Source organism: Kogia breviceps, chromosome 1, assembly GCF_026419965.1.
Source record: "Kogia breviceps isolate mKogBre1 chromosome 1, mKogBre1 haplotype 1, whole genome shotgun sequence".
Classification (NCBI taxonomy): Eukaryota; Metazoa; Chordata; class Mammalia; order Artiodactyla; family Physeteridae; genus Kogia; species Kogia breviceps.
The window spans coordinates 68,782,376-68,810,005 of NC_081310.1; positions in this window are offsets into that span (position 1 = coordinate 68,782,376).

The window sequence follows — 27,630 nt, forward strand, 5'->3', positions numbered from 1 at the left end:
GCACTAATGGGAACAGAATGGAGGTGCCTTTACAAGGTAAACACTGAGTTACGATATGATCCAGCAGGCCCACTCGTGGGCCTATAACCTAAGAAAGAAGACAGAAGTGGAAAGACACAGGCAGGCAAATCTGCATTGCAGGAGTATTACAATAGCCAGGACATGGAAGCAAGCAGAAAGTCCATCAACAGATGAGTGGACAAAGAAGAACAGGGACCTGAACAGATGGAATATTAGCCAAGGAACAAAAGGAAACAATGCCATCAACAGCACCATCGGTGAGGCTAGAGTTCATCACGCACCTTGCAGTAAGTCACAGAGCGAAAGATACATAGCCTACGATATCAGTTATAGGTGTTCCCTAAAAATTGATATCACTGAAGATATTTCCACAGAGAAAGGCAATCACAGATGCAATAAACAGATTTATGGTTCACCCATGGACAGGTGTGAGAATTGTGTACATTAGGAAATTGGGTTTAAGAGAGAGATACAAACACAGGTGAAATACAAAATCACCAAAGGCCTACGGAATACCAAGAGAAGAGTACTCAACATTGTGTCATAAGCTACATGGGAAAAGGATCCAAAGAAGACTAGATACATGTTTATGTGTAAAAGAGCCACATCTTTCACACCCACAACAAGCAAAACATTGTAATCAAACTTGCTGTGAGAAACAATAAACATTGAATTAAAAAACGAACAAGTCAGTCGTGAGGCACAAACATAAGGGGCTTTTTCCTGGCACAGTCCATTCTAATTGACAACCTAGAATACGACTTCCACGGAGGCTCTGTTGCCCGAGTAACCAGGTTTGGTAAAGGAGACCTGCTGCCGCCTTGTGGCCGTTTCTCAAAACAGCAGCTTTAAACCCAGTGCTAATGGTCACTTGATATTCAAAATCATTGCAGGCCTATAAATGACACCTGCCCTCAAAAACGATTCTTGGGTCGTCCATCGAGGAAAACAACTCAAAAGACGTGCACATTTCAAAACGACAATTTCAAGAGGCATATTTTGTGCACATTTTGTCTTCTCTTTCTTTCTTTCTCTTGTGATAAATAAAAGGGCATGGAAAAATGCTCAACATCAGGAATTAATAAAGCCATGCAAATCCAGTCGACAGAAACGTTCACCCACCGTCGTCAGAATGATCATCAGCCACAGAGTCTACAAAGAATAAATGCTCAAGGTGTTTTAGAGAACTCTGTGCCCTCTAGCGGCCGCTGGGACGTAACCTGGTAACAGCTAGTAGTGAGAACACCGTGGAGGTGCGTTGAAAGGTAAAAATTGAGCTAACCTGTAATCGGGTAGGCCCACTGATGGGCCTATCTCCCGAGTAGACCAAAATCAAAAAGACACAGGCTGGCCATCCTGCACTGCAGCAACATGTACCATAGCCAAGACTTGGAAGAAACCCAAATGTCCATCAACAGAACAATGCACCAAGAAGAAGGGGGCCCATGTGCACAATGGAACATGAGCCACGGAAGAGCATGCAACAGGTGCCTCTGGCACCACCGTAGAAGGATCTAGAGATACCCACCCAAAAGGAAGTACGAAAGAAACCGAAATAGAAATATCCTATGACATCACTTATAGCTGTTACTTCAACATTGATACCCATGAAGTCATTTCCAAGAGAAGGCCGTGCATAGATGCAGAAAACCAACTATGCTTAACCAAGTGGAAAGGTGTAAGGAATGTATGAATTTGGATATGGGGGTTTACAGACATGTACTGATACATATGAAATATATAATCACAAAATACCTAAGGAATACCAAGAGAGGTCGACTCAACACTCTGTAATAACCTACACGGGAAAGGATCCAAAGATGAATAGATTGACACATACATATGATGAACCAGATGCAGTACACCTAGAACACACACCACATTTTTATCCAATTGGCTGTGATACTAGATAACAATTAAATTTTAAAAAACACACAAGAAGTAAGGAGATATAAGCTCTTGGGGGTTTGCCCTGACACACTGCACTCTCATTTGCAGCCTACTAACACAATTTCCAGGAAGCCTCTGTTGCAGGAAAACCCAGAGTTGGAAATGGAGAAATGCTGCCGCCTTGTGGCCGTTTCCCGCAAGAGCGGCTTTAAACGGATAGCTATGGGTCACTTAACATTCACAAGGACTCCGGCCTCTAAAAGACACCTGCCCTCAAAAAAAAAAAAAAAATGTCCTGAGCTCGGCAGTGGTGAAAAAAATTCAAAGCAGGCAAATGTGTCAAAGAGATAGTATGAAGAGGTAAGTTTTACTCACTCTTTATCAAAAAAGCAAAATGGAGAAAAGCTCAACCTCAGGAATGATCAGACTCCTCTAAGCTACAAAAAGCTTTCAGCTCACCCAAGTTAACTACCGTCAGCCAAAAGACTACAAACAATAAATGCTGAAGGGGTTTTAGAGAACTCTGTTCCCTCTGTCTGCGGAGGACATGTCTAGTTGTAACAGCCAATAATGAGAACAGAAAGGAGCTGCGTTTTCAATTAAAAATTGAGCCACCCTTCCATCCAGAACACCCACAGCCGAGCCTCTCACCTGAGAAGACGGGCTGCAAGAGCTGCACTCCACGAGTTTTCACAGTAGCCAAGACACCGAAGCAACCCAAATGTCCATCAACAGATGAATGGATAAGAAGAGCTGGTCCGTGGACACAGTGGACTATTAGCCATGGAAAACAAGGAAACACTGCTCTTTGAGGCACCCGAGATGAGCCTAGAGATCATCACAGAACATGAGTTAAGTCGGAAAGCAAAAGGCATACCGTATGACATCACCTATAGGCGTTATCTAACAGCTGACACAAATGAACATATTTCCACAAAGAAAGACACTCACACACTTAGAAAACAAACTAAGCTTAAGTAAAATGAAAGGTGGGGGGAATGGATAACTTAAGATTAGTGTCACCATATGTGTACAAATACGTATTAAATATATATATCAAACAGACCGACCATATAGCAAGGGAGGTCACCAGAACACTCTGCAATAATTTACATGGGAAGAGGATCTGTACAAGAATATATATATATATATATATATATATAAAACGTACAAATGAACCAGATTCTGTACATATAGGACCAACAGTATTCTAATCATTACCCCGATTTAAACAAATTAAAAGAGCGAACAAGAAGTAATGTGACATACACTTCTGGGGTTTTTTCCTGGCACATTCCATTCTAATTGACAACCTGGGAACAGGACTTCCAGAAGGCTCTGCTGCCCTAGTAACCAGATGTGGGAATGTAGCAATGCTGACGCCTTGTGGCCGTTTCCCACAGCAGCAGCTTTAAAGTCAGTGCTAATGGTCACTCAATATTCACACCCATTGCAGGCTTGTAAATGACACCTGCCCTCCAAAACAAAATCCTGGGGTCGAAAATCGACCAAAAAAGTCCAAAGAGGGCAACCTTCCAAGAAGACAATTTCGAGAGGTTTATTGTACTCAGGGGTTTTTTTTTTCTGTTTTTGTTTAACAGAATAAAAAAAGGCGTGGAAAAATGCTGAACCTTAGGAATTATTAGACACGAAAATACACGTTACAAAAACCTATCATGTCACACGACTCAGCATGGCCAGCAGCAAAACTTCTGCAAACAAGAAATGCTGACGGGGTGGTGAAGAAATGCGTACCCTCGGTTCTAAGTGGGACGTGGTAAGAGCCCCTAAGGAAAACACAGTGGAGTTGCCTGGAAAGGGTCAACATTGAGCGACCGTTCAATCAAGCATAGCCACTGCTGGGTCTATCACCTGAGAGGATGAGAATCAAAAAGACACGGGCTGGCAATCCTGCAATCCAGCAATGTTTACCATAGCCAACACTTGGAAGCAATGAAAATGCCCAGCCACAGAGGAATGCAGAAAGGAGCAGTGGTCCATGGACACAATGGAAGAGTACTCCAGTGAAAAGTAGAAATTCCATTTTAAAAACAGATATAAGTAAGGAGACATCAGCTTTGGGGGGTTTCTCCAGACACATCCCACCGTCATTGATAACCAAGGAACACCACTGGCAGGAAGGCCTGTTTCACTAGTTACCAGAGTGGGAAACGCAGAAATGCTGCAGCCCTGTGGCCGTTACCTGCAACGGCAGCTTGAAAACCCGTGCTAATGGTCACTTCGTGTGCACAAGTCCTGGAGGGCTGTCAATGAAACCTGCCCTCAAAATGTCTTGAGGGAGGTAGTGGCCAAAATATTTCAAAAGGCGGCACATAGTTCAAGAAAAGAATGTGATGAGGTAAGCTACACACACAGTTTGAAGAAAAAAAGGGCATCCCTGAAAGCTCAATTTCAAGGCTTTATGAGACGCATGCAAATCCAACCACAGAGGTATCGGCTCACACCAGTCAGAAGAACCATCAGCAACAAGACTACCAACAATTCATGCTGAAGGGGTTGTGGAGAAGTGCATACCCTCTAGGTTAAGTGGGACTTTGCCGCCAGCCGCGGCGGGTCCTCAAAGTGTAGCAACAACCGACGAGAGGGGGTAGGGAACTGAACGCACCAAGGTATGGGATCAGAAGGGCACAAGCAACTGACGCTTGCAAGGCAAGTTTAATAACAAAGCCTAGCCGTATATATACCCCTAAAGCAGGGAATTTGCTTCGTCACGCCTTATCGGCATCAGCTGGTTGGTTGGCTTCTCGGCTTAGTCACACCTTATCAGCATCAGCTGGTTGGTTGGCTGCTCGGCTTCTCCCTCAAAGGCACCAATTTCCCCTCCAGGGTTGCTTTTCCTAGCTTTAGGGAACAACCAGGGACTCCCAGTAACTGAGCAGGTCCCTGGAGCGATTTGGCCAAAGACCATCTCCTTTTGTATGTTCATACCATAAAGTCCAGGATGCATACCAAGGAGAGTACAGTCGGGCCCTGAGGCTTAGGAGGGTCTTAGTGGCGCCTTCCTCAGAGGGCAATGCTCGCCACAGGACTTCACCTGGTAAGAGGCACTAATGGGAACAGAATGGAGGTGCCTTTACAAGGTAAACACTGAGTTACGATATGATCCAGCAGGCCCACTCCTGGGCCTATAACCTAAGAAAGAAGACAGAAGTGGAAAGACACAGGCAGGCAAATCTGCATTGCAGGAGTATTACAATAGCCAGGACATGGAAGCAAGCAGAAAGTCCATCAACAGATGAGTGGACAAAGAAGAACAGGGACCTGAGCAGATGGAATATTAGCCAAGGAACAAAAGGAAACAATGCCATCAACAGCACCATCGGTGAGGCTAGAGTTCATCACGCACCTTGCAGTAAGTCACAGAGCGAAAGATACATAGCCTACGATATCACTTATAGGTGTTCCCTAAAAATTGATATCACTGAAGATATTTCCACAGAGAAAGGCAATCACAGATGCAATAAACAGATTTATGGTTCACCCATGGACAGGTGTGAGAATTGTGTACATTAGGAAATTGGGTTTAAGAGAGAGATACAAACACAGGTGAAATACAAAATCACCAAAGGCCTACGGAATACCAAGAGAAGAGTACTCAACATTGTGTCATAAGCTACATGGGAAAAGGATCCAAAGAAGACTAGATACATGTTTATGTGTAAAAGAGCCACATCTTTCACACCTACAACAAGCAAAACATTGTAATCAAACTTGCTGTGAGAAACAATAAACATTGAATTAAAAAACGAACAAGTCAGTCGTGAGGCACAAACATAAGGGGCTTTTTCCTGGCACAGTCCATTCTAATTGACAACCGAGAATACGACTTCCACGGAGGCTCTGTTGCCCGAGTAACCAGGTTTGGTAAAGGAGACCTGCTGCCGCCTTGTGGCCGTTTCTCAAAACAGCAGCTTTAAACCCAGTGCTAATGGTCACTTGATATTCAAAATCATTGCAGGCCTATAAATGACACCTGCCGTCAAAAACGATTCTTGGGTCGTCAATCGAGGAAAAAAACTCAAAAGACGTGCACACTTCAAAACGACAATTTCAAGAGGCATATTTTGCGCACATTTTGTCTTCTCTTTCTTTCTTTCTCTTGTGATAAATAAAAGGGCATGGAAAAATGCTCAACATCAGGAATTAATAAAGCCATGCAAATCCAGTCGACAGAAACGTTCACCCACCGTCGTCAGAATGATCATCAGCCACAGAGTCTACAAAGAATAAATGCTCAAGGTGTTTTAGAGAACTCTGTGCCCTCTAGCGGCCTCTGGGACGTAACCTGGGAACAGCTAGTAGTGAGAACACCGTGGAGGTGCACTGAAAGGTAAAAATTGAGCTAACCTGTAATCGGGTAGGCCCACTGATGGGCCTATCTCCCGAGTAGACCAAAATCAAAAAGACACAGGCTGGCCATCCTGCACTGCAGCAACATGTACCATCGCCAAGACTTGGAAGAAACCCAAATGTCCATCAACAGAACAATGCACCAAGAAGAAGGGGGCCCATGTGCACAATGGAACATGAGCCACGGAAGAGCATGCAACAGTGCCGCTGGCACCACCGTAGAAGGATCTAGAGATACCCACCCAAAAGGAAGTACGAAAGAAACCGAAATAGAAATATCCTATGACATCACTTATAGCTGTTACTTCAACATTGATACCCATGAAGTCATTTCCAAGAGAAGGCCGTGCATAGATGCAGAAAACCAACTATGCTTAACCAAGTGGAAAGGTGTAAGGAATGTATGAATTTGGATATGGGGGTTTACAGACATGTACTGATACATATGAAATATATAATCACAAAATACCTAAGGAATACCAGGAGAGGTCGACTCAACACTCTGTAATAACCTACACGGGAAAGGATCCAAAGATGAATAGATTGATACATACATATGATGAACCAGATGCAGTACACCTAGAACACACACCACATTTTTATCCAATTGGCTGTGATACTAGATAACAATTAAATTTTAAAAAACACACAAGAAGTAAGGAGATATAAGCTCTTGGGGGTTTGCCCTGACACACTGCACTCTCATTTGCAGCCTACTAACACAATTTCCAGGAAGCCTCTGTTGCAGGAAAACCCAGAGTTGGAAATGGAGAAATGCTGCCGCCTTGTGGCCGTTTCCCGCAAGAGCGGCTTCAAACGCATAGCTATGGGTCACTTAACATTCATAAGGACTCAGGCCTCTAAAAGACACCTGCCCTCAAAAAAAAAAAATGTCCTGAGCTCGGCCGTGGCCAAAAAAATTCAAAGCAGGCAAATGTGTCAAAGAGATAGTATGATAGAGGTAAGTTTTACTCACTCTTTATCAAAAAAAGGAAAATGGAGAAAAGCTCAACATCAGGAATCATCAGACTCCTCTAACCTACAAAAAGCTTTCAGCTCACCCAAGTTAACTACCGTCAGCCAAAAGACTACAAACAATAAATGCTGAAGGGGTTTTAGAGAACTCTGTTCCCTCTGTCTGTGGAGGACATGTCTAGTTGTAACAGCCAATAATGAGAACAGAAAGGAGCTGCGTTTTCAATTAAAAATTGAGCCACCCTTCCATCCAGAACACCCACAGCTGAGCCTCTCACCTGAGAAGACAGGCTGCAAGAGCTGCACTCCACGAGTTTTCACAGTAGCCAAGACACCGAAGCAACCCAAATGTCCATCAACAGATGAATGGATAAGAAGAGCTGGTCCGTGGACACAGTGGACTATTAGCCATGGAAAACAAGGAAACACTGCTCTTTGAGGCACCCGAGATGAGCCTAGAGATCATCACAGAACATCAGTTAAGTCGGAAAGCAAAAGGCATACCGTATGACATCACCTATAGGCGTTATCTAACAGCTGACACAAATGAACATATTTCCACAAAGAAAGACACTCACAGACTTAGAAAGCAAACTAAGCTTATGTAAAATGAAAGGTGGGGGGAATGGATAAATTAAGATTAGTGTCACCATATGTGTACAAATACGTATTAAATATATATATCAAACAGACCGACCATATAGCAAGGGAGGTCACCAGAACACTCTGCAATAATTTACATGGGAAGAGGATCTGTACAAGAATATATATATATATATATAAAACGTACAAATGAACCAGATTCTGTACATATAGGACCAACAGTATTCTAATCATTACCCCGATTTAAACAAATTAAAAGAGCGAACAAGAAGTAATGTGACATACACTTCTGGGGTTTTTTCCTGGCACATTCCATTCTAATTGACAACCTGGGAACAGGACTTCCAGAAGGCTCTGCTGCCCTAGTAACCAGATGTGGGAATGTAGCAATGCTGACGCCTTGTGGCCGTTTCCCACAGCAGCAGCTTTAAAGTCAGTGCTAATGGTCACTCAATATTCACACCCATTGCAGGCTTGTAAATGACACCTGGCCTCCAAAACAAAATCCTGGGGTCGAAAATCGACCAAAAAAGTCCAAAGAGGGCAACCTTCCAAGAAGACAATTTCGAGAGGTTTATTGTACTCAGGGGTTTTTTTTTTCTGTTTTTGTTTAACAGAATAAAAAAAGGCGTGGAAAAATGCTGAACCTTAGGAATTATTAGACACGAAAATACACGTTACAAAAACCTATCATGTCACACGACTCAGCATGGCCAGCAGCAAAACTTCTGCAAACAAGAAATGCTGACGGGGTGGTGAAGAAATGCGTACCCTCGGTTCTAAGTGGGACGTGGTAAGAGCCCCTAAGGAAAACACAGTGGAGTTGCCTGGAAAGGGTCAACATTGAGCGACCGTTCAATCAAGCATAGCCACTGCTGGGTCTATCACCTGAGAGGATGAGAATCAAAAAGACACGGGCTGGCAATCCTGCAATCCAGCAATGTTTACCATAGCCAACACTTGGAAGCAATGAAAATGCCCAGCCACAGAGGAATGCAGAAAGGAGCAGTGGTCCATGGACACAATGGAAGAGTACTCCAGTGAAAAGTAGAAATTCCATTTTAAAAACAGATATAAGTAAGGAGACATCAGCTTTGGGGGGTTTCTCCAGACACATCCCACCGTCATTGATAACCAAGGAACACCACTGGCAGGAAGGCCTGTTTCACTAGTTACCAGAGTGGGAAACGCAGAAATGCTGCAGCCCTGTGGCCGTTACCTGCAACGGCAGCTTGAAAACCCGTGCTAATGGTCACTTCGTGTGCACAAGTCCTGGAGGGCTGTCAATGAAACCTGCCCTCAAAATGTCTTGAGGGAGGTAGTGGCCAAAATATTTCAAAAGGCGGCACATAGTTCAAGAAAAGAATGTGATGAGGTAAGCTACACACACAGTTTGAAGAAAAAAAGGGCATCCCTGAAAGCTCAATTTCAAGGCTTTATGAGACGCATGCAAATCCAACCACAGAGGTATCGGCTCACACCAGTCAGAAGAACCATCAGCAACAAGACTACCAACAATTCATGCTGAAGGGGTTGTGGAGAAGTGCATACCCTCTAGGTTAAGTGGGACTTTGCCGCCAGCCGCGGCGGGTCCTCAAAGTGTAGCAACAACCGACGAGAGGGGGTAGGGAACTGAACGCACCAAGGTATGGGATCAGAAGGGCACAAGCAACTGACGCTTGCAAGGCAAGTTTAATAACAAAGCCTAGCCGTATATATACCCCTAAAGCAGGGAATTTGCTTCGTCACGCCTTATCGGCATCAGCTGGTTGGTTGGCTTCTCGGCTTAGTCACACCTTATCAGCATCAGCTGGTTGGTTGGCTGCTCGGCTTCTCCCTCAAAGGCACCAATTTCCCCTCCAGGGTTGCTTTTCCTAGCTTTAGGGAACAACCAGGGACTCCCAGTAACTGAGCAGGTCCCTGGAGCGATTTGGCCAAAGACCATCTCCTTTTGTATGTTCATACCATAAAGTCCAGGATGCATACCAAGGAGAGTACAGTCGGGCCCTGAGGCTTAGGAGGGTCTTAGTGGCGCCTTCCTCAGAGGGCAATGCTCGCCACAGGACTTCACCTGGTAAGAGGCACTAATGGGAACAGAATGGAGGTGCCTTTACAAGGTAAACACTGAGTTACGATATGATCCAGCAGGCCCACTCCTGGGCCTATAACCTAAGAAAGAAGACAGAAGTGGAAAGACACAGGCAGGCAAATCTGCATTGCAGGAGTATTACAATAGCCAGGACATGGAAGCAAGCAGAAAGTCCATCAACAGATGAGTGGACAAAGAAGAACAGGGACCTGAGCAGATGGAATATTAGCCAAGGAACAAAAGGAAACAATGCCATCAACAGCACCATCGGTGAGGCTAGAGTTCATCACGCACCTTGCAGTAAGTCACAGAGCGAAAGATACATAGCCTACGATATCACTTATAGGTGTTCCCTAAAAATTGATATCACTGAAGATATTTCCACAGAGAAAGGCAATCACAGATGCAATAAACAGATTTATGGTTCACCCATGGACAGGTGTGAGAATTGTGTACATTAGGAAATTGGGTTTAAGAGAGAGATACAAACACAGGTGAAATACAAAATCACCAAAGGCCTACGGAATACCAAGAGAAGAGTACTCAACATTGTGTCATAAGCTACATGGGAAAAGGATCCAAAGAAGACTAGATACATGTTTATGTGTAAAAGAGCCACATCTTTCACACCTACAACAAGCAAAACATTGTAATCAAACTTGCTGTGAGAAACAATAAACATTGAATTAAAAAACGAACAAGTCAGTCGTGAGGCACAAACATAAGGGGCTTTTTCCTGGCACAGTCCATTCTAATTGACAACCGAGAATACGACTTCCACGGAGGCTCTGTTGCCCGAGTAACCAGGTTTGGTAAAGGAGACCTGCTGCCGCCTTGTGGCCGTTTCTCAAAACAGCAGCTTTAAACCCAGTGCTAATGGTCACTTGATATTCAAAATCATTGCAGGCCTATAAATGACACCTGCCGTCAAAAACGATTCTTGGGTCGTCAATCGAGGAAAAAAACTCAAAAGATGTGCACACTTCAAAACGACAATTTCAAGAGGCATATTTTGCGCACATTTTGTCTTCTCTTTCTTTCTTTCTCTTGTGATAAATAAAAGGGCATGGAAAAATGCTCAACATCAGGAATTAATAAAGCCATGCAAATCCAGTCGACAGAAACGTTCACCCACCGTCGTCAGAATGATCATCAGCCACAGAGTCTACAAAGAATAAATGCTCAAGGTGTTTTAGAGAACTCTGTGCCCTCTAGCGGCCGCTGGGACGTAACCTGGTAACAGCTAGTAGTGAGAACACCGTGGAGGTGCGTTGAAAGGTAAAAATTGAGCTAACCTGTAATCGGGTAGGCCCACTGATGGGCCTATCTCCCGAGTAGACCAAAATCAAAAAGACACAGGCTGGCCATCCTGCACTGCAGCAACATGTACCATCGCCAAGACTTGGAAGAAACCCAAATGTCCATCAACAGAACAATGCACCAAGAAGAAGGGGGCCCATGTGCACAATGGAACATGAGCCACGGAAGAGCATGCAACAGTGCCGCTGGCACCACCGTAGAAGGATCTAGAGATACCCACCCAAAAGGAAGTACGAAAGAAACCGAAATAGAAATATCCTATGACATCACTTATAGCTGTTACTTCAACATTGATACCCATGAAGTCATTTCCAAGAGAAGGCCGTGCATAGATGCAGAAAACCAACTATGCTTAACCAAGTGGAAAGGTGTAAGGAATGTATGAATTTGGATATGGGGGTTTACAGACATGTACTGATACATATGAAATATATAATCACAAAATACCTAAGGAATACCAGGAGAGGTCGACTCAACACTCTGTAATAACCTACACGGGAAAGGATCCAAAGATGAATAGATTGATACATACATATGATGAACCAGATGCAGTACACCTAGAACACACACCACATTTTTATCCAATTGGCTGTGATACTAGATAACAATTAAATTTTAAAAAACACACAAGAAGTAAGGAGATATAAGCTCTTGGGGGTTTGCCCTGACACACTGCACTCTCATTTGCAGCCTACTAACACAATTTCCAGGAAGCCTCTGTTGCAGGAAAACCCAGAGTTGGAAATGGAGAAATGCTGCCGCCTTGTGGCCGTTTCCCGCAAGAGCAGCTTCAAACGTATAGCTATGGGTCACTTAACATTCATAAGGACTCAGGCCTCTAAAAGACACCTGCCCTCAAAAAAAAAAAATGTCCTGAGCTCGGCCGTGGCCAAAAAAATTCAAAGCAGGCAAATGTGTCAAAGAGATAGTATGATAGAGGTAAGTTTTACTCACTCTTTATCAAAAAAAGGAAAATGGAGAAAAGCTCAACATCAGGAATCATCAGACTCCTCTAACCTACAAAAAGCTTTCAGCTCACCCAAGTTAACTACCGTCAGCCAAAAGACTACAAACAATAAATGCTGAAGGGGTTTTAGAGAACTCTGTTCCCTCTGTCTGTGGAGGACATGTCTAGTTGTAACAGCCAATAATGAGAACAGAAAGGAGCTGCGTTTTCAATTAAAAATTGAGCCACCCTTCCATCCAGAACACCCACAGCTGAGCCTCTCACCTGAGAAGACAGGCTGCAAGAGCTGCACTCCACGAGTTTTCACAGTAGCCAAGACACCGAAGCAACCCAAATGTCCATCAACAGATGAATGGATAAGAAGAGCTGGTCCGTGGACACAGTGGACTATTAGCCATGGAAAACAAGGAAACACTGCTCTTTGAGGCACCCGAGATGAGCCTAGAGATCATCACAGAACATGAGTTAAGTCGGAAAGCAAAAGGCATACCGTATGACATCACCTATAGGCGTTATCTAACAGCTGACACAAATGAACATATTTCCACAAAGAAAGACACTCACAGACTTAGAAAGCAAACTAAGCTTATGTAAAATGAAAGGTGGGGGGAATGGATAAATTAAGATTAGTGTCACCATATGTGTACAAATACGTATTAAATATATATATCAAACAGACCGACCATATAGCAAGGGAGGTCACCAGAACACTCTGCAATAATTTACATGGGAAGAGGATCTGTACAAGAATATATATATATATATATATAAAACGTACAAATGAACCAGATTCTGTACATATAGGACCAACAGTATTCTAATCATTACCCCGATTTAAACAAATTAAAAGAGCGAACAAGAAGTAATGTGACATACACTTCTGGGGTTTTTTCCTGGCACATTCCATTCTAATTGACAACCTGGGAACAGGACTTCCAGAAGGCTCTGCTGCCCTAGTAACCAGATGTGGGAATGTAGCAATGCTGACGCCTTGTGGCCGTTTCCCACAGCAGCAGCTTTAAAGTCAGTGCTAATGGTCACTCAATATTCACACCCATTGCAGGCTTGTAAATGACACCTGCCCTCCAAAACAAAATCCTGGGGTCGAAAATCGACCCAAAAAGTCCAAAGAGGGCAACCTTCCAAGAAGACAATTTCGAGAGGTTTATTGTACTCAGGGTTTTTTTTTTCTGTTTTTGTTTAACAGAATAAAAAAAGGCGTGGAAAAATGCTGAACCTTAGGAATTATTAGACACGAAAATACACGTTACAAAAACCTATCATGTCACACGACTCAGCATGGCCAGCAGCAAAACTTCTGCAAACAAGAAATGCTGACGGGGTGGTGAAGAAATGCGTACCCTCGGTTCTAAGTGGGACGTGGTAAGAGCCCCTAAGGAAAACACAGTGGAGTTGCCTGGAAAGGGTCAACATTGAGCGACCGTTCAATCAAGCATAGCCACTGCTGGGTCTATCACCTGAGAGGATGAGAATCAAAAAGACACGGGCTGGCAATCCTGCAATCCAGCAATGTTTACCATAGCCAACACTTGGAAGCAATGAAAATGCCCAGCCACAGAGGAATGCAGAAAGGAGCAGTGGTCCATGGACACAATGGAAGAGTACTCCAGTGAAAAGTAGAAATTCCATTTTAAAAACAGATATAAGTAAGGAGACATCAGCTTTGGGGGGTTTCTCCAGACACATCCCACCGTCATTGATAACCGAGGAACACCACTGGCAGGAAGGTCTGTTTCACTAGTTACCAGAGTGGGAAACGCAGAAATGCTGCAGCCCTGTGGCCGTTACCTGCAACGGCAGCTTGAAAACCCGTGCTAATGGTCACTTCGTGTGCACAAGTCCTGGAGGGCTGTCAATGAAACCTGCCCTCAAAATGTCTTGAGGGAGGTAGTGGCCAAAATATTTCAAAAGGCGGCACATACTTCAAGAAAAGAATGTGATGAGGTAAGCTACACACACAGTTTGAAGAAAAAAAGGGCATCCCTGAAAGCTCAATTTCAAGGCTTTATGAGACGCATGCAAATCCAACCACAGAGGTATCGGCTCACACCAGTCAGAAGAACCATCAGCAACAAGACTACCAACAATTCATGCTGAAGGGGTTGTGGAGAAGTGCATACCCTCTAGGTTAAGTGGGACTTTGCCGCCAGCCGCGGCGGGTCCTCAAAGTGTAGCAACAACCGACGAGAGGGGGTAGGGAACTGAACGCACCAAGGTATGGGATCAGAAGGGCACAAGCAACTGACGCTTGCAAGGCAAGTTTAATAACAAAGCCTAGCCGTATATATACCCCTAAAGCAGGGACTTTGCTTCGTCACGCCTTATCGGCATCAGCTGGTTGGTTGGCTTCTCGGCTTAGTCACACCTTATCAGCATCAGCTGGTTGGTTGGCTGCTCGGCTTCTCCCTCAAAGGCACCAATTTCCCCTCCAGGGTTGCTTTTCCTAGCTTTAGGGAACAACCAGGGACTCCCAGTAACTGAGCAGGTCCCTGGAGCGATTTGGCCAAAGACCATCTCCTTTTGTATGTTCATACCATAAAGTCCAGGATGCATACCAAGGAGAGTACAGTCGGGCCCTGAGGCTTAGGAGGGTCTTAGTGGCGCCTTTCTCAGAGGGCAATGCTCGCCACAGGACTTCACCTGGTAAGAGGCACTAATGGGAACAGAATGGAGGTGCCTTTACAAGGTAAACACTGAGTTACGATATGATCCAGCAGGCCCACTCGTGGGCCTATAACCTAAGAAAGAAGACAGAAGTGGAAAGACACAGGCAGGCAAATCTGCATTGCAGGAGTATTACAATAGCCAGGACATGGAAGCAAGCAGAAAGTCCATCAACAGATGAGTGGACAAAGAAGAACAGGGACCTGAACAGATGGAATATTAGCCAAGGAACAAAAGGAAACAATGCCATCAACAGCACCATCGGTGAGGCTAGAGTTCATCACGCACCTTGCAGTAAGTCACAGAGCGAAAGATACATAGCCTACGATATCAGTTATAGGTGTTCCCTAAAAATTGATATCACTGAAGATATTTCCACAGAGAAAGGCAATCACAGATGCAATAAACAGATTTATGGTTCACCCATGGACAGGTGTGAGAATTGTGTACATTAGGAAATTGGGTTTAAGAGAGAGATACAAACACAGGTGAAATACAAAATCACCAAAGGCCTACGGAATACCAAGAGAAGAGTACTCAACATTGTGTCATAAGCTACATGGGAAAAGGATCCAAAGAAGACTAGATACATGTTTATGTGTAAAAGAGCCACATCTTTCACACCCACAACAAGCAAAACATTGTAATCAAACTTGCTGTGAGAAACAATAAACATTGAATTAAAAAACGAACAAGTCAGTCGTGAGGCACAAACATAAGGGGCTTTTTCCTGGCACAGTCCATTCTAATTGACAACCTAGAATACGACTTCCACGGAGGCTCTGTTGCCCGAGTAACCAGGTTTGGTAAAGGAGACCTGCTGCCGCCTTGTGGCCGTTTCTCAAAACAGCAGCTTTAAACCCAGTGCTAATGGTCACTTGATATTCAAAATCATTGCAGGCCTATAAATGACACCTGCCCTCAAAAACGATTCTTGGGTCGTCCATCGAGGAAAACAACTCAAAAGACGTGCACATTTCAAAACGACAATTTCAAGAGGCATATTTTGTGCACATTTTGTCTTCTCTTTCTTTCTTTCTCTTGTGATAAATAAAAGGGCATGGAAAAATGCTCAACATCAGGAATTAATAAAGCCATGCAAATCCAGTCGACAGAAACGTTCACCCACCGTCGTCAGAATGATCATCAGCCACAGAGTCTACAAAGAATAAATGCTCAAGGTGTTTTGGAGAACTCTGTGCCCTCTAGCGGCCGCTGGGACGTAACCTGGGAACAGCTAGTAGTGAGAACACCGTGGAGGTGCGTTGAAAGGTAAAAATTGAGCTAACCTGTAATCGGGTAGGCCCACTGATGGGCCTATCTCCCGAGTAGACCAAAATCAAAAAGACACAGGCTGGCCATCCTGCACTGCAGCAACATGTACCATAGCCAAGACTTGGAAGAAACCCAAATGTCCATCAACAGAACAATGCACCAAGAAGAAGGGGGCCCATGTGCACAATGGAACATGAGCCACGGAAGAGCATGCAACAGGTGCCTCTGGCACCACCGTAGAAGGATCTAGAGATACCCACCCAAAAGGAAGTACGAAAGAAACCGAAATAGAAATATCCTATGACATCACTTATAGCTGTTACTTCAACATTGATACCCATGAAGTCATTTCCAAGAGAAGGCCGTGCATAGATGCAGAAAACCAACTATGCTTAACCAAGTGGAAAGGTGTAAGGAATGTATGAATTTGGATATGGGGGTTTACAGACATGTACTGATACATATGAAATATATAATCACAAAATACCTAAGGAATACCAAGAGAGGTCGACTCAACACTCTGTAATAACCTACACGGGAAAGGATCCAAAGATGAATAGATTGACACATACATATGATGAACCAGATGCAGTACACCTAGAACACACACCACATTTTTATCCAATTGGCTGTGATACTAGATAACAATTAAATTTTAAAAAACACACAAGAAGTAAGGAGATATAAGCTCTTGGGGGTTTGCCCTGACACACTGCACTCTCATTTGCAGCCTACTAACACAATTTCCAGGAAGCCTCTGTTGCAGGAAAACCCAGAGTTGGAAATGGAGAAATGCTGCCGCCTTGTGGCCGTTTCCCGCAAGAGCGGCTTTAAACGGATAGCTATGGGTCACTTAACATTCACAAGGACTCCGGCCTCTAAAAGACACCTGCCCTCAAAAAAAAAAAAAAAATGTCCTGAGCTCGGCAGTGGTGAAAAAAATTCAAAGCAGGCAAATGTGTCAAAGAGATAGTATGAAGAGGTAAGTTTTACTCACTCTTTATCAAAAAAGCAAAATGGAGAAAAGCTCAACCTCAGGAATGATCAGACTCCTCTAAGCTACAAAAAGCTTTCAGCTCACCCAAGTTAACTACCGTCAGCCAAAAGACTACAAACAATAAATGCTGAAGGGGTTTTAGAGAACTCTGTTCCCTCTGTCTGCGGAGGACATGTCTAGTTGTAACAGCCAATAATGAGAACAGAAAGGAGCTGCGTTTTCAATTAAAAATTGAGCCACCCTTCCATCCAGAACACCCACAGCCGAGCCTCTCACCTGAGAAGACGGGCTGCAAGAGCTGCACTCCACGAGTTTTCACAGTAGCCAAGACACCGAAGCAACCCAAATGTCCATCAACAGATGAATGGATAAGAAGAGCTGGTCCGTGGACACAGTGGACTATTAGCCATGGAAAACAAGGAAACACTGCTCTTTGAGGCACCCGAGATGAGCCTAGAGATCATCACAGAACATGAGTTAAGTCGGAAAGCAAAAGGCATACCGTATGACATCACCTATAGGCGTTATCTAACAGCTGACACAAATGAACATATTTCCACAAAGAAAGACACTCACACACTTAGAAAACAAACTAAGCTTAAGTAAAATGAAAGGTGGGGGGAATGGATAACTTAAGATTAGTGTCACCATATGTGTACAAATACGTATTAAATATATATATCAAACAGACCGACCATATAGCAAGGGAGGTCACCAGAACACTCTGCAATAATTTACATGGGAAGAGGATCTGTATAAGAATATATATATATATATATATATAAAACGTACAAATGAACCAGATTCTGTACATATAGGACCAACAGTATTCTAATCATTACCCCGATTTAAACAAATTAAAAGAGCGAACAAGAAGTAATGTGACATACACTTCTGGGGTTTTTTCCTGGCACATTCCATTCTAATTGACAACCTGGGAACAGGACTTCCAGAAGGCTCTGCTGCCCTAGTAACCAGATGTGGGAATGTAGCAATGCTGACGCCTTGTGGCCGTTTCCCACAGCAGCAGCTTTAAAGTCAGTGCTAATGGTCACTCAATATTCACACCCATTGCAGGCTTGTAAATGACACCTGGCCTCCAAAACAAAATCCTGGGGTCGAAAATCGACCAAAAAAGTCCAAAGAGGGCAACCTTCCAAGAAGACAATTTCGAGAGGTTTATTGTACTCAGGGGTTTTTTTTTTTCTGTTTTTGTTTAACAGAATAAAAAAAGGCGTGGAAAAATGCTGAACCTTAGGAATTATTAGACACGAAAATACACGTTACAAAAACCTATCATGTCACACGACTCAGCATGGCCAGCAGCAAAACTTCTGCAAACAAGAAATGCTGACGGGGTGGTGAAGAAATGCGTACCCTCGGTTCTAAGTGGGACGTGGTAAGAGCCCCTAAGGAAAACACAGTGGAGTTGCCTGGAAAGGGTCAACATTGAGCGACCGTTCAATCAAGCATAGCCACTGCTGGGTCTATCACCTGAGAGGATGAGAATCAAAAAGACACGGGCTGGCAATCCTGCAATCCAGCAATGTTTACCATAGCCAACACTTGGAAGCAATGAAAATGCCCAGCCACAGAGGAATGCAGAAAGGAGCAGTGGTCCATGGACACAATGGAAGAGTACTCCAGTGAAAAGTAGAAATTCCATTTTAAAAACAGATATAAGTAAGGAGACATCAGCTTTGGGGGGTTTCTCCAGACACATCCCACCGTCATTGATAACCAAGGAACACCACTGGCAGGAAGGCCTGTTTCACTAGTTACCAGAGTGGGAAACGCAGAAATGCTGCAGCCCTGTGGCCGTTACCTGCAACGGCAGCTTGAAAACCCGTGCTAATGGTCACTTCGTGTGCACAAGTCCTGGAGGGCTGTCAATGAAACCTGCCCTCAAAATGTCTTGAGGGAGGTAGTGGCCAAAATATTTCAAAAGGCGGCACATAGTTCAAGAAAAGAATGTGATGAGGTAAGCTACACACACAGTTTGAAGAAAAAAAGGGCATCCCTGAAAGCTCAATTTCAAGGCTTTATGAGATGCATGCAAATCCAACCACAGAGGTATCGGCTCACACCAGTCAGAAGAACCATCAGCAACAAGACTACCAACAATTCATGCTGAAGGGGTTGTGGAGAAGTGCATACCCTCTAGGTTAAGTGGGACTTTGCCGCCAGCCGCGGCGGGTCCTCAAAGTGTAGCAACAACCGACGAGAGGGGGTAGGGAACTGAACGCACCAAGGTATGGGATCAGAAGGGCACAAGCAACTGACGCTTGCAAGGCAAGTTTAATAACAAAGCCTAGCCGTATATATACCCCTAAAGCAGGGAATTTGCTTCGTCACGCCTTATCGGCATCAGCTGGTTGGTTGGCTTCTCGGCTTAGTCACACCTTATCAGCATCAGCTGGTTGGTTGGCTGCTCGGCTTCTCCCTCAAAGGCACCAATTTCCCCTCCAGGGTTGCTTTTCCTAGCTTTAGGGAACAACCAGGGACTCCCAGTAACTGAGCAGGTCCCTGGAGCGATTTGGCCAAAGACCATCTCCTTTTGTATGTTCATACCATAAAGTCCAGGATGCATACCAAGGAGAGTACAGTCGGGCCCTGAGGCTTAGGAGGGTCTTAGTGGCGCCTTCCTCAGAGGGCAATGCTCGCCACAGGACTTCACCTGGTAAGAGGCACTAATGGGAACAGAATGGAGGTGCCTTTACAAGGTAAACACTGAGTTACGATATGATCCAGCAGGCCCACTCCTGGGCCTATAACCTAAGAAAGAAGACAGAAGTGGAAAGACACAGGCAGGCAAATCTGCATTGCAGGAGTATTACAATAGCCAGGACATGGAAGCAAGCAGAAAGTCCATCAACAGATGAGTGGACAAAGAAGAACAGGGACCTGAGCAGATGGAATATTAGCCAAGGAACAAAAGGAAACAATGCCATCAACAGCACCATCGGTGAGGCTAGAGTTCATCACGCACCTTGCAGTAAGTCACAGAGCGAAAGATACATAGCCTACGATATCACTTATAGGTGTTCCCTAAAAATTGATATCACTGAAGATATTTCCACAGAGAAAGGCAATCACAGATGCAATAAACAGATTTATGGTTCACCCATGGACAGGTGTGAGAATTGTGTACATTAGGAAATTGGGTTTAAGAGAGAGATACAAACACAGGTGAAATACAAAATCACCAAAGGCCTACGGAATACCAAGAGAAGAGTACTCAACATTGTGTCATAAGCTACATGGGAAAAGGATCCAAAGAAGACTAGATACATGTTTATGTGTAAAAGAGCCACATCTTTCACACCTACAACAAGCAAAACATTGTAATCAAACTTGCTGTGAGAAACAATAAACATTGAATTAAAAAACAAACAAGTCAGTCGTGAGGCACAAACATAAGGGGCTTTTTCCTGGCACAGTCCATTCTAATTGACAACCGAGAATACGACTTCCACGGAGGCTCTGTTGCCCGAGTAACCAGGTTTGGTAAAGGAGACCTGCTGCCGCCTTGTGGCCGTTTCTCAAAACAGCAGCTTTAAACCCAGTGCTAATGGTCACTTGATATTCAAAATCATTGCAGGCCTATAAATGACACCTGCCGTCAAAAACGATTCTTGGGTCGTCAATCGAGGAAAAAAACTCAAAAGATGTGCACACTTCAAAACGACAATTTCAAGAGGCATATTTTGCGCACATTTTGTCTTCTCTTTCTTTCTTTCTCTTGTGATAAATAAAAGGGCATGGAAAAATGCTCAACATCAGGAATTAATAAAGCCATGCAAATCCAGTCGACAGAAACGTTCACCCACCGTCGTCAGAATGATCATCAGCCACAGAGTCTACAAAGAATAAATGCTCAAGGTGTTTTAGAGAACTCTGTGCCCTCTAGCGGCCGCTGGGACGTAACCTGGGAACAGCTAGTAGTGAGAACACCGTGGAGGTGCACTGAAAGGTAAAAATTGAGCTAACCTGTAATCGGGTAGGCCCACTGATGGGCCTATCTCCCGAGTAGACCAAAATCAAAAAGACACAGGCTGGCCATCCTGCACTGCAGCAACATGTACCATCGCCAAGACTTGGAAGAAACCCAAATGTCCATCAACAGAACAATGCACCAAGAAGAAGGGGGCCCATGTGCACAATGGAACATGAGCCACGGAAGAGCATGCAACAGTGCCGCTGGCACCACCGTAGAAGGATCTAGAGATACCCACCCAAAAGGAAGTACGAAAGAAACCGAAATAGAAATATCCTATGACATCACTTATAGCTGTTACTTCAACATTGATACCCATGAAGTCATTTCCAAGAGAAGGCCGTGCATAGATGCAGAAAACCAACTATGCTTAACCAAGTGGAAAGGTGTAAGGAATGTATGAATTTGGATATGGGGGTTTACAGACATGTACTGATACATATGAAATATATAATCACAAAATACCTAAGGAATACCAGGAGAGGTCGACTCAACACTCTGTAATAACCTACACGGGAAAGGATCCAAAGATGAATAGATTGATACATACATATGATGAACCAGATGCAGTACACCTAGAACACACACCACATTTTTATCCAATTGGCTGTGATACTAGATAACAATTAAATTTTAAAAAACACACAAGAAGTAAGGAGATATAAGCTCTTGGGGGTTTGCCCTGACACACTGCACTCTCATTTGCAGCCTACTAACACAATTTCCAGGAAGCCTCTGTTGCAGGAAAACCCAGAGTTGGAAATGGAGAAATGCTGCCGCCTTGTGGCCGTTTCCCGCAAGAGCAGCTTCAAACGTATAGCTATGGGTCACTTAACATTCATAAGGACTCAGGCCTCTAAAAGACACCTGCCCTCAAAAAAAAAAAATGTCCTGAGCTCGGCCGTGGCCAAAAAAATTCAAAGCAGGCAAATGTGTCAAAGAGATAGTATGATAGAGGTAAGTTTTACTCACTCTTTATCAAAAAAAGGAAAATGGAGAAAAGCTCAACATCAGGAATCATCAGACTCCTCTAACCTACAAAAAGCTTTCAGCTCACCCAAGTTAACTACCGTCAGCCAAAAGACTACAAACAATAAATGCTGAAGGGGTTTTAGAGAACTCTGTTCCCTCTGTCTGCGGAGGACATGTCTAGTTGTAACAGCCAATAATGAGAACAGAAAGGAGCTGCGTTTTCAATTAAAAATTGAGCCACCCTTCCATCCAGAACACCCACAGCTGAGCCTCTCACCTGAGAAGACAGGCTGCAAGAGCTGCACTCCACGAGTTTTCACAGTAGCCAAGACACCGAAGCAACCCAAATGTCCATCAACAGATGAATGGATAAGAAGAGCTGGTCCGTGGACACAGTGGACTATTAGCCATGGAAAACAAGGAAACACTGCTCTTTGAGGCACCCGAGATGAGCCTAGAGATCATCACAGAACATGAGTTAAGTCGGAAAGCAAAAGGCATACCGTATGACATCACCTATAGGCGTTATCTAACAGCTGACACAAATGAACATATTTCCACAAAGAAAGACACTCACAGACTTAGAAAGCAAACTAAGCTTATGTAAAATGAAAGGTGGGGGGAATGGATAAATTAAGATTAGTGTCACCATATGTGTACAAATACGTATTAAATATATATATCAAACAGACCGACCATATAGCAAGGGAGGTCACCAGAACACTCTGCAATAATTTACATGGGAAGAGGATCTGTACAAGAATATATATATATATATATAAAACGTACAAATGAACCAGATTCTGTACATATAGGACCAACAGTATTCTAATCATTACCCCGATTTAAACAAATTAAAAGAGCGAACAAGAAGTAATGTGACATACACTTCTGGGGTTTTTTCCTGGCACATTCCATTCTAATTGACAACCTGGGAACAGGACTTCCAGAAGGCTCTGCTGCCCTAGTAACCAGATGTGGGAATGTAGCAATGCTGACGCCTTGTGGCCGTTTCCCACAGCAGCAGCTTTAAAGTCAGTGCTAATGGTCACTCAATATTCACACCCATTGCAGGCTTGTAAATGACACCTGCCCTCCAAAACAAAATCCTGGGGTCGAAAATCGACCCAAAAAGTCCAAAGAGGGCAACCTTCCAAGAAGACAATTTCGAGAGGTTTATTGTACTCAGGGTTTTTTTTTTCTGTTTTTGTTTAACAGAATAAAAAAAGGCGTGGAAAAATGCTGAACCTTAGGAATTATTAGACACGAAAATACACGTTACAAAAACCTATCATGTCACACGACTCAGCATGGCCAGCAGCAAAACTTCTGCAAACAAGAAATGCTGACGGGGTGGTGAAGAAATGCGTACCCTCGGTTCTAAGTGGGACGTGGTAAGAGCCCCTAAGGAAAACACAGTGGAGTTGCCTGGAAAGGGTCAACATTGAGCGACCGTTCAATCAAGCATAGCCACTGCTGGGTCTATCACCTGAGAGGATGAGAATCAAAAAGACACGGGCTGGCAATCCTGCAATCCAGCAATGTTTACCATAGCCAACACTTGGAAGCAATGAAAATGCCCAGCCACAGAGGAATGCAGAAAGGAGCAGTGGTCCATGGACACAATGGAAGAGTACTCCAGTGAAAAGTAGAAATTCCATTTTAAAAACAGATATAAGTAAGGAGACATCAGCTTTGGGGGGTTTCTCCAGACACATCCCACCGTCATTGATAACCGAGGAACACCACTGGCAGGAAGGTCTGTTTCACTAGTTACCAGAGTGGGAAACGCAGAAATGCTGCAGCCCTGTGGCCGTTACCTGCAACGGCAGCTTGAAAACCCGTGCTAATGGTCACTTCGTGTGCACAAGTCCTGGAGGGCTGTCAATGAAACCTGCCCTCAAAATGTCTTGAGGGAGGTAGTGGCCAAAATATTTCAAAAGGCGGCACATACTTCAAGAAAAGAATGTGATGAGGTAAGCTACACACACAGTTTGAAGAAAAAAAGGGCATCCCTGAAAGCTCAATTTCAAGGCTTTATGAGACGCATGCAAATCCAACCACAGAGGTATCGGCTCACACCAGTCAGAAGAACCATCAGCAACAAGACTACCAACAATTCATGCTGAAGGGGTTGTGGAGAAGTGCATACCCTCTAGGTTAAGTGGGACTTTGCCGCCAGCCGCGGCGGGTCCTCAAAGTGTAGCAACAACCGACGAGAGGGGGTAGGGAACTGAACGCACCAAGGTATGGGATCAGAAGGGCACAAGCAACTGACGCTTGCAAGGCAAGTTTAATAACAAAGCCTAGCCGTATATATACCCCTAAAGCAGGGACTTTGCTTCGTCACGCCTTATCGGCATCAGCTGGTTGGTTGGCTTCTCGGCTTAGTCACACCTTATCAGCATCAGCTGGTTGGTTGGCTGCTCGGCTTCTCCCTCAAAGGCACCAATTTCCCCTCCAGGGTTGCTTTTCCTAGCTTTAGGGAACAACCAGGGACTCCCAGTAACTGAGCAGGTCCCTGGAGCGATTTGGCCAAAGACCATCTCCTTTTGTATGTTCATACCATAAAGTCCAGGATGCATACCAAGGAGAGTACAGTCGGGCCCTGAGGCTTAGGAGGGTCTTAGTGGCGCCTTCCTCAGAGGGCAATGCTCGCCACAGGACTTCACCTGGTAAGAGGCACTAATGGGAACAGAATGGAGGTGCCTTTACAAGGTAAACACTGAGTTACGATATGATCCAGCAGGCCCACTCATGGGCCTATAACCTAAGAAAGAAGACAGAAGTGGAAAGACACAGGCAGGCAAATCTGCATTGCAGGAGTATTACAATAGCCAGGACATGGAAGCAAGCAGAAAGTCCATCAACAGATGAGTGGACAAAGAAGAACAGGGACCTGAACAGATGGAATATTAGCCAAGGAACAAAAGGAAACAATGCCATCAACAGCACCATCGGTGAGGCTAGAGTTCATCACGCACCTTGCAGTAAGTCACAGAGCGAAAGATACATAGCCTACGATATCAGTTATAGGTGTTCCCTAAAAATTGATATCACTGAAGATATTTCCACAGAGAAAGGCAATCACAGATGCAATAAACAGATTTATGGTTCACCCATGGACAGGTGTGAGAATTGTGTACATTAGGAAATTGGGTTTAAGAGAGAGATACAAACACAGGTGAAATACAAAATCACCAAAGGCCTACGGAATACCAAGAGAAGAGTACTCAACATTGTGTCATAAGCTACATGGGAAAAGGATCCAAAGAAGACTAGATACATGTTTATGTGTAAAAGAGCCACATCTTTCACACCCACAACAAGCAAAACATTGTAATCAAACTTGCTGTGAGAAACAATAAACATTGAATTAAAAAACGAACAAGTCAGTCGTGAGGCACAAACATAAGGGGCTTTTTCCTGGCACAGTCCATTCTAATTGACAACCTAGAATACGACTTCCACGGAGGCTCTGTTGCCCGAGTAACCAGGTTTGGTAAAGGAGACCTGCTGCCGCCTTGTGGCCGTTTCTCAAAACAGCAGCTTTAAACCCAGTGCTAATGGTCACTTGATATTCAAAATCATTGCAGGCCTATAAATGACACCTGCCCTCAAAAACGATTCTTGGGTCGTCCATCGAGGAAAACAACTCAAAAGACGTGCACATTTCAAAACGACAATTTCAAGAGGCATATTTTGTGCACATTTTGTCTTCTCTTTCTTTCTTTCTCTTGTGATAAATAAAAGGGCATGGAAAAATGCTCAACATCAGGAATTAATAAAGCCATGCAAATCCAGTCGACAGAAACGTTCACCCACCGTCGTCAGAATGATCATCAGCCACAGAGTCTACAAAGAATAAATGCTCAAGGTGTTTTAGAGAACTCTGTGCCCTCTAGCGGCCGCTGGGACGTAACCTGGTAACAGCTAGTAGTGAGAACACCGTGGAGGTGCGTTGAAAGGTAAAAATTGAGCTAACCTGTAATCGGGTAGGCCCACTGATGGGCCTATCTCCCGAGTAGACCAAAATCAAAAAGACACAGGCTGGCCATCCTGCACTGCAGCAACATGTACCATAGCCAAGACTTGGAAGAAACCCAAATGTCCATCAACAGAACAATGCACCAAGAAGAAGGGGGCCCATGTGCACAATGGAACATGAGCCACGGAAGAGCATGCAACAGGTGCCTCTGGCACCACCGTAGAAGGATCTAGAGATACCCACCCAAAAGGAAGTACGAAAGAAACCGAAATAGAAATATCCTATGACATCACTTATAGCTGTTACTTCAACATTGATACCCATGAAGTCATTTCCAAGAGAAGGCCGTGCATAGATGCAGAAAACCAACTATGCTTAACCAAGTGGAAAGGTGTAAGGAATGTATGAATTTGGATATGGGGGTTTACAGACATGTACTGATACATATGAAATATATAATCACAAAATACCTAAGGAATACCAAGAGAGGTCGACTCAACACTCTGTAATAACCTACACGGGAAAGGATCCAAAGATGAATAGATTGACACATACATATGATGAACCAGATGCAGTACACCTAGAACACACACCACATTTTTATCCAATTGGCTGTGATACTAGATAACAATTAAATTTTAAAAAACACACAAGAAGTAAGGAGATATAAGCTCTTGGGGGTTTGCCCTGACACACTGCACTCTCATTTGCAGCCTACTAACACAATTTCCAGGAAGCCTCTGTTGCAGGAAAACCCAGAGTTGGAAATGGAGAAATGCTGCCGCCTTGTGGCCGTTTCCCGCAAGAGCGGCTTTAAACGGATAGCTATGGGTCACTTAACATTCACAAGGACTCCGGCCTCTAAAAGACACCTGCCCTCAAAAAAAAAAAAAAAAATGTCCTGAGCTCGGCAGTGGTGAAAAAAATTCAAAGCAGGCAAATGTGTCAAAGAGATAGTATGAAGAGGTAAGTTTTACTCACTCTTTATCAAAAAAGCAAAATGGAGAAAAGCTCAACCTCAGGAATGATCAGACTCCTCTAAGCTACAAAAAGCTTTCAGCTCACCCAAGTTAACTACCGTCAGCCAAAAGACTACAAACAATAAATGCTGAAGGGGTTTTAGAGAACTCTGTTCCCTCTGTCTGCGGAGGACATGTCTAGTTGTAACAGCCAATAATGAGAACAGAAAGGAGCTGCGTTTTCAATTAAAAATTGAGCCACCCTTCCATCCAGAACACCCACAGCCGAGCCTCTCACCTGAGAAGACGGGCTGCAAGAGCTGCACTCCACGAGTTTTCACAGTAGCCAAGACACCGAAGCAACCCAAATGTCCATCAACAGATGAATGGATAAGAAGAGCTGGTCCGTGGACACAGTGGACTATTAGCCATGGAAAACAAGGAAACACTGCTCTTTGAGGCACCCGAGATGAGCCTAGAGATCATCACAGAACATGAGTTAAGTCGGAAAGCAAAAGGCA